The sequence below is a fragment of the Triticum urartu genome, chromosome 6A, assembly GCF_056163025.1.
Source record: "Triticum urartu cultivar PI428250 chromosome 6A, HENAU_Tu73, whole genome shotgun sequence".
NCBI classification, from domain to species: Eukaryota; Viridiplantae; Streptophyta; class Magnoliopsida; order Poales; family Poaceae; genus Triticum; species Triticum urartu.
This window is the reverse complement of record NC_141878.1, coordinates 505,904,121-505,917,990: the sequence shown is the minus strand read 5'-3', so window position 1 is coordinate 505,917,990 and position 13,870 is coordinate 505,904,121.

The window sequence follows — 13,870 nt, the reverse complement described above, 5'->3', positions numbered from 1 at the left end:
TGCCTCATGGGCAAGATGACTAATATGCCATTCTCCGGAACTATGGAGCGAGCAACTGACTTATTGGAAATAATACATACTAATGTATGAGATCCGATGAGTGTTAAGGCTCGTGGCGGGTATCATTATTTTCTGACCTTCACAGATGATTTGAGCAGATATGGGTATATCTACTTAATGAAACACAAGTCTGAAATATTTCAAAAGTTAAAAGAATTTCAGAGTGAAGTGGAGAATCATCGTAACAAGAAAATAAAAGTTTCTACGATATGATCGCAGAGGTAAAATATTCGAGTTACGAGTCTGGCCTTCAGTTAAAACAATGTGAAATAGATTCACTACTCACGCCACCTGGAACACCACAGCATAATGGTGTGTCCAAACATCATAACCGTACTTTATTAGATATGGTGCGATCTATGATGTCTCTTACCGATTCACCACTATCGTTTTGGGGTTATGCATTAAAGACATCTGCATTCACGTTTAAAAGGGCACCATCTAAGTCCGTTGAGACGACACAATCTGAACTGTGGTTTGGCAAGAAACCAAAGTTGTCGTTTCTTAAAGTTTGGGATTGTGATGCTTATATGAAAAAATTTCATCCTGATAAGCTCAAACCCAAATCGGAGAAATATGTCTTCATAGGATACCCAAAGGAGACTATTGGGTACACCTTCTATCACAGATCCGAAGGCAAGACATTCGTTGCTAAGAATGGATCCTTTCTAGAGAAGGAGTTTCTCTTGAAAGAAGTGAGTGGGAGGAAAGTAGAACTTGATAAGGTAATTGTACCTTCTCCCTTATTGAAAAGTAGTTCATCACAAGAAATCTGTTCCTGTGACTACTGCACCAATTAGTGAGGAAGACTAATGATGATGATCATGTAACTTCAGATCAAGTTAATACCGAATCTCGTAGATAAACCAGAGTGAGATCCGCACCAAATTGGTACGGTAATCCTGTTCTGGAAGTCATGTTACCAGACCATGACGAACTTGCGAACTATGAGGAAGCGATGATGAGCCTAGATTCCGCAAAATGGCTTGAGGCCATGAAATCTGAGATGAGATCCATGTATGAGAACAAAGTATGGACTTTGATTGACTTGCCCAATGATCGGCGAGCCATTGAGATTAAATGGATCTTCAAGAGGAAGACGGACGCTGATAGTGGTGTTACTATCTACAAAGCTAGAATTGTCGCAAAAAGGTTTTCGAGAAGTTCAAGGTGTTGACTATGATGAGAGTTTCTCACTCGTATCTATGCTTAAGTCTGTCCGAATCATGTTAGCAATTGCCGCATTTTATGAAATCCAGCAAATGGATGTCAAAACTGCATTCCTGAATGGATTTCTGGAAGAAGAGTTGTATATGATGTAGCCGAAAGGTTTTGTCGATCCAAAAGGAGCTAACAAAGTGTGCAAGCTCCGGCGATCCATTTATGGACTGGTGCAAGCCTCTCGGAGTTGGAATAAACGCTTTGATAGTATGATCAAAGCATATAGTTTTATACAGACTTGCGGTGAAGCCTGTATTTACAAGAAAGTGAGTGGGAGCACTACAGCATTTCTGATAAGTATATGTGAATGACATATTGTTGATCGGAAATAATGTAGAATTATTCTGCAAAGCATAAAGGAGTGTTTTTAAAGAAGTTTTTCAAAGAAAGACCTCGGTGAAGCTGCTTACATATTAAGCATCAAAATCTATAGAGATAGATCAAGACGCTTGATATGTTTTTTCAATGAGTACATACCTTGACAATATTTTGAAGTAGTTCAAAAATGGAACAGTCAAAGAAAGAGTTCTTGGCTGTGTTACAAGGTGTGAAATTGAGTAAGACTCAAAGCCCGACCACGGCAGAAGATAGAAAGAGAATGAAAGTCATTCCCTATGCCTCAGCCATAGGTTCTATAAAGTATGCCATGATGTGTACCAGATCTATTGTATACCCTACACTGTGTTAAGCAAGGGAGTACAATAGTGATCTAAGAGTAGATCACTTGACATTGGTCAAAATTATCCTTAGTGGAATAAGGAAATATTTCTCGATTATGGAGGTGACAAAAGGTTCGTCGTAAAAAGTTACGTCGATGCAAGTTTTGACACAGATCTGGATGACTCTAAGTCTCGATCTAGATACATATTGGAAGTGGGAGAAATTAGCTAGAGTAGCTCCGTGCAGAGCATTGTAGACATAGAATTCGCGAAATAATTACGGATCTGTATGTGACAGACCCGTTGACTAAAATTATCTCACAAGCAAAACATGATCACACCTTAGTACTCTTTGGGTGTTAATCACATAAATGATGTGAACTAGATTATTGACTCTAGTAAACCCTTTGGGTATAGGTCACATGACGATGTGAACTATGGGTGTTAATCACATGGTGATGTGAACTCTTAGTGTTGAATCACATGGCGATGTGAACTAGATTATTGACTCTAGTGCAAGTGGGAGACTGAAGGAAATATGCCCTAGAGGCAATAATAAAGTTATTATTTATTTCCTTATATCATGATAAATGTTTATTATTCATGCTAGAATTGTATTAACCGGAAACATAATACATGTGTGAATACATAGACAAACAGAGTGTCACTAGTATGCCTCTACTTGACTAGCTCGTTAATCGAAGATGGTTATGTTTCCTAACCATAAACAAAAGAGTTGTTATTTGATTAATGGGATCACATCATTAGGAGAATGATGCGATTGACATGACCCATTCCATTAGCTTAGCACCTGATCGTTTAGTATGTTGCTATTGCTTTCTTCATGACTTATACATGTTCCTATGACTATGAGATTATGCAACTCCCGTTTGCCGGAGGAACACTTTATGTGCTACCAAACGTCACAACGTAACTGGGTGATTATAAAGGTGCTCTACAGGTGTCTCCAAAGGTACATGTTGGGTTGGCATATTTCGAGATTAGGATTTGTCACTCCGATTGTCGGAGAGGTATCTCTGGGCCCTCTCGGTAATGCACATCACATAAGCCTTGCAAGCATTGCAACTAATGAGTTAGTTGTGAGATGATGTATTACGGAACGAGTAAAGAGACTTGCCGGTAACGAGATTGAACTAGGTATTGAGATACCGACGATCGAATCTCGGGCAAGTAACATACCGATGACAAAGGGAACAACGTATGTTGTTATGCGGTCTGACTGATAAAAGATCTTCGTAGAATATGTAGGAGCCAATATGAGCATCCAGGTTCCGCTATTGGTTATTGACCGGAGACGTGTCTCGGTCATGTCTACATTGTTCTCGAACCCGTAGGGTCCGCACGCTTAAGGTTTCGATGACAGTTATATTATGAGTTTATGCATTTTGATATACCGAAGTTTGTTCGGAGTCCCGGATGTGATCACGGACATGACGAGGAGTCTCGAAATGGTCGAGACATAAAGATTGATATATTGGAAGCCTATATTTGGATATCGGAAGTGTTCCGGGTGAAATCGGGATTTTACCGGAGTACCGGGAGGTTACCGGAACCCCCCGGGAGGTATATGGGCCTTAGTGGGCTTTAGTGGAAGAGAGGAGAGGTGGCCAGGGCTGGGCCGCGCGCCCCTCCCCCCCCTAGTCTGAATAGGACAAGGAGAGGGGGGCGGCGCCCCCCTTCCTTCTCTCTCTCCTCTTTCCCCCTCCCGAATCCTATTCCAACTAGGAAAGGGGGGGAATCCTACTCCCGGTGGGAGTAGGACTCCTGGCGCGCCCTCCTCCTGGCCGGCCGCACCCCCTCCTTGATCCTTTATATACAGGGGCAGGGGGCACCCCTAGACACACAAGTTGATCCACGTGATCATATTCTTAGCCGTGTGCGGTGCCCCCTTCCACCATAATCCTCGATAATATTATAGCAGTGCTTAGGCGAAGCCCTGCGATGGTAGAACATCAAGATCATCACCACGCCGTCGTGCTGGCGGAACTCTTCCCCGACACTTTGCTAGATCGGAGTCCGGGGATCGTCAGTGAGCTGAACGTGTGCTAAAACTCGGAGGTGTCGTAGTTTCGGTGCTTGATCGGTCGGGCCGTGAAGACGTACGACTACATCAACCGCGTTGTGATAACACTTCCGCTGTCGGTCTACAAGGGTACGTAGATCACACTCTCCCCTCTCATTGCTATGCATCACCATGATCTTGTGTGTGCGTAGGAAATTTTTTGAAATTACTACGTTCCCCAACATGCTAAGCATGATGTTAACCATAGAATTGCATCACCATATCATCCTCAGTATAGCGGTCAAGTAGAATTCAATAATAGAGAAATAAAATTGATCTTACAAAAAGATGGTTATAGGTTTAAGGACACAAGGTGACCCTGCTTTTTCAGGGTAAGAAGGGGTAGAGAAAATGCCTTGAGCCGAGGTCCGAGTACCAAGCGCTGCGTTTACAATCGCTTGACTATAAAGTAAAGAGCGGCTAATGGGAGATTGCTTGAGTAGGCTCAGTAAGGGATTACCCGCTCTAGCTTAAAGGTAATGAGCTGATGAAACCAGAGCAAGAGAGGCACCGAAGCAACTCGAGAGATACTTTCTTTGAAATCGGGATTTTGGGAGGAACAAGGGGGGATTCGACCTCCTAGAGTTCAACTCCCGCTCTCAACCCATGAACAATATGAGTCCGAAGCTTCTTTCGTAACTCCCATAATTTCTTCGATTACTAGTATGCCGGATATTGCCAGGAGGCCCTTCCCCCTATGTTTGACTCATCCTAGATGGGTTCACACCTGTTGATTCCGGTCAAAGAAAAAAGCTTTTTCACGGCATCCGTCCCATCACACCAATCTACGCCAGCTGCTCAGTGGGCGGGCGCAGCAGCTACATGGACCCCTTTCTTTATGTTGTTGCCAGCGCTTTCTCGGGCTGAGCCGGAATTCTTTATTAGAACGTCGGAAGGCAAAGCCCGAAGGAAGGCTGCTCGAAACTTGACCTCCTCGATTCGATCGATGGGAGAAAAAAAAGGTACGAGCGGCAGAGCACGCACAAGTCTATCAACGTCAACTCAGCCGCAGACTGCTAATAGATATAGGAAGAACTGGTCTAAGAAACTTGATGATGCATTATGGGCTTATAGAACTGGTTATAAAAATCCTATGGGTATGCCTCCATATAAAATGGTATAAGGAAAAGCATGCCACTTACCTCTTGAATTAGAACATAAAGCTTATTGGGCAATTAAAGAGCTCAACTATGATTTCAAACTTGCCGGTGAAAACAGGTTATTTGGCATTAGCTCACTTGATGAATGGAGGACCCAAGCCTACGAAAATGCCAAACTATTCAAAGAAAAGGTTAAAAGATGGCATGACAAAAGGATAAAAAAGCGTGAATTTAATGTAGGTGACCAAGTCTTGCTATACAACTCTTGTTTAAGATTTTTTGCAGGAAAACTTCTCTCCAAATGGGAAGGTCCCTACATTATCGAAGAAGTTTATCGTTCCGGTGCCATCAAGATCAACAATGCTGAGGGCAATAACCCGAAGGTGGTGAATGGGCAAAGAATCAAACATTATATCTCAGGTACGCCCATAATGTTGAAACTAATATTATTCATACCATAACACCGGAGGAGTGCATAAGGAAAACCTTTCAGCATGCTCCAGAACCCTGAAAATGAATAGATATGTGATACAGTAAGTAAACGACTCCAAAAGTTTCTCCAAAGAAATTTTAATCCGTTTGGGAATATTTAAAAAATATAGGAAAAATAAAAAGTAGTTCGAAAAGTGCACGAGCAGGCGACAAGCCTGGGAGGCGCGCCTCCCAAGCTCGTGGCCACCTTGTGTGCCCTTTGGACTCAGTTTTGTCCCAGAATACTTGTTTTGCACGGTAAACATTCATTATATAATCTCCTGAAGGTTTTGACCACCGTATCACGGCAATATCCTCTGTTCTTGTTTCGAGCTATTCCTGCAGCAGATCTAGAGCAAGATGTCTTCGCAAGAGTCGGTCGAGGAGAGTCGTGTCTCTCACCCGACACCAGATCCAAGAGCATACAGTGAAGCTAATCCCTTTGGGTGGTCAGCGGGGGAGGAGATGGTAGCTGGCCTGAAAAGAGTGTGTGCCATGGAAGAACATCAATAAGTCACTTCTCTACCTCAACCTAATGGCCAGCATGAGGAATTCACGAGCTTTGTCCTGCCGGATTCGGTTAAACCTCTCGGTGCTAAATTTATCTCTTACAATAACTTGAAAAAGAGTGTTGCTTTTTCCCCCGCAGCCAGGATGCATCCATCGGTGGACAGCGCTCTAACTTTCACAGACAAACTCCTCAAGGAAATTATGGATCTCAGGCAGCAAAATTATAAGCTCGAAGAGGAGAATCACATTCGGAAAGGAATTATTGCCAAGAATATTGCACCACCACCCCCGAAGGAGACTTGAGTACATGGGTATGTGCCAAGCTTGGGGGAGGTGTCCCGATATCATATCACCATCACATCTTTATCTTTGTCATTATCGTTTATCTTAGTTCGATGCTTTTGGTTAAATCTTGATCTAGTAGAATAAGAGTTTTGGTATGATCTAATTTTTGAGTTTTGCTTTGTGTTCTGTCTATGTAATCGAGTGTGAGAGTTGTATAATAAAGATTAGTTTTGAGTTGAGGGTTTTGCTTTCTTGCTTTGATCTTGTAAAATAATAAGAATAAAAGAAATAAAAGAGTATATATAATATTATGGAGAGTGATGACTTCACATATAAGAAGTATGATGCATGAAATTTGTTGAGGGTTGACAAACGTAGTATTGGTCATTGTTGCAATTAATAGGAAGTAATAAAGAAAGAGAAGTTTCACATATAAATACACTATCTTAGACATGTTTTGTGATTGTGAGCACTCATTAAAATATTATATGCTAACAAGTTGATGTTGGACAAGGAAGACAACATAATGTGTTATGTTCCCTTATATCCGAATAGAAGTTATATTGTCATGGATCCTCCAACATGTTGTGCTTGTTTCTCATCCTATGCTAGACAAAAATTCCGCACTAAGTAGAGATACTACTTGTGCGTCCAAAAATTTTTAACCCAATTTTGCCATAAGAGTCCACTATATCTACCTATGGATTGAGTAAGATCCTTCAAGTAAGTTGTCATCGGTGCAAGCAATAAAAATTGCTCTCTAAATATGTATGATCTTTTAGTGTGAGGAAAATAAGCTTTATACGAACTTGTGATTGGGTAGAAATAAAAGCGACAGACTTCATAATAAAGTTCTCTATCACAAGCAGCAATATAAAGTGACGTTCCATTGCATTAAGATTTCTTCCATCCAACCAAAAAGCGTATGATAACCTCTGCTTCCCTCTGCGAAGGGCCTATATTTTATTTTACCTTCTACCATTATAAAAGAGTCATGGTGATCTTCACCCTTCCTTTTATATTTTCTATTTTTGGCAAGCACTATGTGTTGGGGAAAGATCCAGATATACATATCCACTCAGATGTAGGTGATCATAAAGTATTACTGTTGACATTACCCTTGAGGTAAATGGTTGGAGGCGAAACTATAAGCCCCTATATTTCTATGTGTCTGGTTGAAGCTTTGATCTCATAAGTATCGCGTGAGTGTTAGCAATTATGAAAGACAAAAGGATGGTTGAGTATGTGGACCTGCTACATAAAAGCTCTTACATTGACTCTTTCCGATGTTATGATAAATTGCAATTGCTTCAATAACTGAGATCATAGTTTGTTAGTTTTCAATAAAGTTCTTTGGTCTATACTTTACTTTGTGAATGAATTATCACTTTGGCATAAGAAGTTATATGAAAATATGTTGTTGTTCTAATGATGATCATGATGCCCTCATGTACGTATTTTATTTTATCGACACCTCTATCTCTAAACATGTGGACATGATTATCGATTTCGGTTTTCGCTTGAGGACAAGCGAGGTCTAAGCTTGGGGGAGTTGATACATCCATTTTGCATCATGTTTTTGTGATCATATTTATTGCATTATGGGATGTTATTACACCTTAAGATACAATTTTTATGCCTTTCTCTCTTATTTTACAAGGTTTACATGAAGAGGGAGAATGCCGGCAGCTGGAATTGTGCACTGGAAAGTAGAAAATCTGATATACCTATTCTGCACAACTCCAAATGCCCTGAAACTTTATGGATAATTCTTTTGGATTATATAAAAAATATTGGGCGATGAAACAACAGAAGGGGACCCACCATGTGGCCACGAGCCTGGGGGCGTGCCCTACCCCCCCAGGGCGCGCCCCTGAGCTTATGGGCCCCTTGGCCAGCCCCCTGTGTCCATCTTCTGCTATATGAAAGGTTTTGACCTAGAAAAAATTAGAAGGAAGCATTCAGGACGAAGCGCCGTCGTCTTGAGGCGGAACCTGGGAAGAAGCAATCTAGGGCCCCGACGGAGCTATTCTGCCAGGGAAACTTCCCCCGGGAGGGGGAAATTGAAGCCATCGTCATCACCAACGACCCTTTCATCATGGGAGGACTAATCTTCATCGACATCTCCATCAGCACCATCTCCTCTCAAACCCTAGTTCATCTCTTGTATTCAATCTTTGTCTCAAAACCTCAGATTGGTACATGTGGGTTGCTAGTAGTGTTGATTACTCCTTGTAGTTGATGCTAGTTGGTCTATTTGATGGAAGATCATATGTTCAGATCCTTAATGATATTTATTACCCCTCTGATCTTGAACATGAACATGCTTTATGAGTAGTTACGTTTGTTCCTGAAGACATGGGAGAAGTCTTGTTATAAGTAATCATGTGAATTTGGTATTCGTTTGATATTTTGATGATATGTATGTTGTCTTCCTCTGGTGGTGTTATGTGAACGTCGACTACTTGAAACTTCATCATGATTTGGGCCTAGGGGGAGGCATTGGGAAGTAATAAGTAGATGATGGGTTGCTGGAGTGACAGAAGCTTAAACCCTAGTTTATGCGTTGCTTCGTAAGGGGCTGATTTGGATCCACATGTTTTATGCTATGGTTAGATTTATCTTAATTCTTCTTTCATAGTTGCGGATGCTTGCGAGAGGGATTAATCATAAGTGGGAGGCTTGTCCAAGTAAGGACAACACCCAAGAACAGGTCCACCAACATATCAAATTATCAAAGTAACGAACGTGAATCATATGAGCGTGATGAAAACTAACTTGACGATAATTCCCATGTGTCCTCGGGAGTGCCTTGTTTTATATAAGAGTTCATCTAGGCTTATCCTTTGCTATAAAAAGGATTGGGCCACCTTGCCGCACCTTTGCTACATTTGTTACTTGTTACCCATTACGAATTATCTTACTACCAAACTATCTGTTATCGATAATTTCAGTGCTTGCATAAAATACCTTGCTAAAAACCGCTTGTCATTTCCTTCTTCTCCTCGTTGGGTTCAACACTCTTACTTATCGAAAGGAGTATAATTGATCCCCTATACTTGTGGGTCATCAGTCCCACTCAACTGCCTTATGGCCACAAAGTACATCCTGTCGTTGTAAAGGTTTAGGACGCAGAGGTAATTCGAGGTGACAGTAAAAGCCTACTACTCCTAGTCTTTGCAATTGACTGGGAATTACGGAGAACCCTTAGAAAGGTCGCGTCCATAGGGAAACCCTTAATTATCATGAGTTGTAACTCTCTGGGGGAGACTATGATGGTGGCGTGCGTGGCAAAAAGTCTACCATGAGTAGAACATGTATTGTACTCGGCTCCGCCCAGCATAATCGCCAACAGTGCCTCAAGTATCTAGTCTATACTATGCTTATGCATATGTGCGCTAGAAACATACCAATGGGGACTCTAGACTCCCTGAGAATGCCTTTTTATTCTGTCGTTTCACTCGTCATTGCAATTCCTGGACTTTATTTGCTTTTATGTTAATTAGGTACAAATCACAACACTACTCAGTAATCATTCATATTTGCCCTCACTCTGCTTTGAGTCTACAATTATCTACAGGAACAAAAATACATAATTCTCTACAAGAGGCAAAAGTCTGATTTCTATGCTCCCTGTGGGATCGGTACTCTTACTTCGAAAAGGCTGCAAGTAAACCTTGTGCACTTGCAGGTCATCAGTATCCCTACATATCTTATGTATCTGATTAAATTTCCCAAATCGTTTGGGATAATTATGAGGTCCACAACAAATACCACATTGCCTCTTGGGATCTTGTGTCGCAAAATAAAGAATTTTGAGGTTTAGGCGTACCTAATCTTTCTGATATGAATATTTTCCTTTTAGATTTTGGGTCAACACGTAGATACCTATAAGATTTAGAAACAAATTATTGATATTAAACATAGAACTTTACAACCCAGCCTCTTTGCATGTCCTTCCACTAGTGCCTCCCCCTTCTGGAAAGGGGTTCTCTGGGCAGCTAAAGCTACCAAGATTGGGTACCAATTGAAGATAGGTAATGGTTGTAAGGTTAATTTTTGGAAAACCGCTTGTTTGGTTCTTCTAGTCTTGCTTCCCAGTTTTGGGATCTCTATACCATTTCTAATGACATAATGTTACTGTTCTGAAGGTTTGGGATGGTTAAAATCTCAAACTTACTTTTAGGAGATGCTTCGGTCAAAAGCTATTGAACTAGTGATATGATCTTGTTCATATAGCTTGTTCCATCCGACCTATGATGATGGGGGTTCCCTGGTCTGGACATTTGATTCCAAAGGGGTTCATTTCGTATCTCCTATGTTGTTGTGAATTTTAGGGGAGTGATCCTTGTTCATGTTTCTTTTGTTCGGAAAATTTCTACCCCCCCCAAGATTCACATATTTCTCTGGTTATTGGCTAATAATAAGTAGTTACAAGATATAATTTGAACAAATGGCACAATGTGCCCGACTTTTCCTGTGTGTTTTGTTCAGAGGATGAATCATATTGTCCCTTGTTCTTCAATTGTTTTGTTGTTCTTTAACCTTGGAGGGTAGTTGCTAATCTCACCGGCTTTAGACATGATGCTAACTTTGAAAATATTGCTATCTAGTGGATTAGTAACAACAACCATAGAGTTGCGAGTGTTTCACATGCTGCTACTACGTTGGCTTTGTGGAAGATTCATAATGACATCATTTTCAATCATGTGCGTTGGTCTGGCATGTAGGTAATTTGGGGTAGTGATGTTGCTTTATTTTCTATTCTAGTGGATGGTTTTACTCCCTAGAAGCGCCAGAGAAGTCCTAACATGGGTGGCTACAAGGATGGATCATATAGCTCAAAGTCCTCCCTTATTGGTGTGGCCACATCCTGAGTGAACGCACAACACATGCGAGTCTTTCATGCTTGCTAAGCCCCAGTGATCCGCCCATTCTTAAAATGCCTTCTAGTGATTGATTCTGTTAGGAAGAAGTGGGCTTGTGACGTTGTCTACAGATGTAGCGACCATGTAGGTCTCCCTGGTGTGTTGGACCTATTGGTGGATGTCCCTTCACTAGTAGAAAACAGGGCTTTGGTCACAGCTCAATATACACATTAGTCTCGGTTGCATTACGAACCGGGACTAATGTGAGCATTAGTCCCGGTTCGAGCGGCTAAAGGCATTAGTCCCGGTTCAAATGGGACCTTTAGTCCCGGTTTGAGACATGAACCGGGACTAAAGGGCATCGCACCATTTAGTCCCAGTTCATATCTCAAACCGGGACTAAAGGGCCCATTTCTCAAACTCTACCCCCCCCCCCCCCCCGTGTATCGCCATTTCAGTTTTGAAAAAAATAAAAGAAAATGAAAAAAACTTCAAAAAATAAAATCCTTCGAGATGTAGTTATATTACTACATCTACTAGTTAGGAAAATTAAAAAACTTAAATTTGGACATGTTCTGCAAAAAAGTGTTATGAAAAAGTAAAACGGCTATAACTTTTGCATACGATGTAGGAAAAAACGTATAATATGTCAAAATGTTCAGCATGAAAATCCGCATCTGATTTTGACCGCCTATGGCCTGTTTGCAATTTTTTAGAATCCTCAAATTCTAAAAGGAAAAAAATTATGCTCAAATTTCAGTTTTTTTAATTTTAGTTAAATCTGGTCAAACTACTTATTCAAGAAGTATTAGTGTTACTAAATAATTATTCAAGAAGTATTAGTGTTACTAAATAATTATTCAAGAATATTAGTGTTACTAAATAATTATTTCAGTTTTTTTAAATTTTGGTCAAATCTGGTCAAACTATGGTCAAACTACTTATTCAAGAAATATTAGTGTTACTAAATAATTACTGATTTTTAGAATAATAGTTTCAAACTCAAAGGGTGAAATGTGTGACTTAATGCTCAAGCTAAACTCCTGAGGGTTAATAGGATTGACATCTTATTATTGTCAGGAAAACAACAAGTGCAGACTTGGAAACGAGGGGGAATAGAACCCGAAAGTTAAGTGTGCTCAGGCTGGAGTAGTGAGAGGATGGGTGACCGGCCAGGAAGTTAGATGATTTGGAATGATGAGGGGTGATTAGATATTAGAGGTTAAATTGAGCAGTGATGAGGGTGGGTGATTAGAGATTAAATTGTAAAATAATTCAGAAATTAAAAAATCAGGAAAAAATAAAAAAAATCAAGGAGAAAAAATCAAGGTGGAGCTCTAGCCAGCGGCCACGTGGAGGGCCTTTAGTCTCGGTTCGTGTAAGAACCGGGACTCAAGGGGGGGGGGCTTTAGTACCGACCCTTTAGTCTCGGTTCCAGAACCGAGACTAAAGTCCCTCTTGAACCGGGACAAATGGCCCATTTTCTACTAGTGTTTCCCTGTAATAGCTACTTTTTGTAGTTGGTTTGAATTTGGGCTTCATTCCCTGATTTGGTTATTTTGTGATGTATAAGACCTAGTGATGGTTTCATTTTAATGAAAATGGAATCGGGGTTGGAGCCCTTTTCCTCAAAAAGAATTTTAGTTCCTTATATTACTTCTTATTTTCTTTTAGTTTTCATGTGTGCCCCCACTGCATAGTACTTTATTGCTTACATAACTGAGTCTGGCAACTTACTTCAATGATTTATTGCATCTTGTTCTTGTAATTGTGTGATAAGAATGATTTTTATGTGGATGAAATATTTAAAACCCAACAAAAAGGAATTGATCCATGAATATGAACATTTGTAGCGAATTACTTGAAGGCATTTCTTAGATACAAGAACATACTTCAAAGACAGGGAAACACACCTAAGAAAGGTTTATGCAGACAAGACTTTTTGGCTTGCTGAACAGTTTTTAGAAGTTGAGTGAACATTTTAGTTTGAGGTATATAAAGTGAAGAGGGAGTGGCAAGGAAAGAGTCACAGCATTAATGGCATCAAAGGGAAGCAAAAATGCATCTAGAGTCATGATGAAGATGAAGAACATCCAGATGTTATGTTATGCTCATAAAAGGTTTCATACATGTGGCAGTTAGATATTCTTTTCAAGGATTTCAAGACCCAAAGTTGGAAAAAGATAATCACGCAAAACATGTGCCTTATAATATAGGATAGGTAAATTAATATGCACCATATTATAAGTTTGAAACTGTTTAATGTGTACATTAAATAGGATATATTCTTTGCATATGTGAAATTAATATAAATTGTTTACTAGTATCCGCCAAGCATTGTCGTATGTGATAAATATTTCACTGGCTATACATTTAAAAAGCAAGTATAATGGATGCTCCACCAAAACCCCCAATAACATGAACACGGTCTCCAAGATGCCACTTTGACCCTCATCAAATACGCTACTACTCCCTCCTTTTAGTTTAAAAGGCTGACGTGTATCCCTAGATCAACAATTTGACCAATGTAATACAAATTTTATCTCACAACAGTTATACTACTATTAGGAAATATAACTTTTGAAGTTTCTAATGGTGGATATTCGTGATATA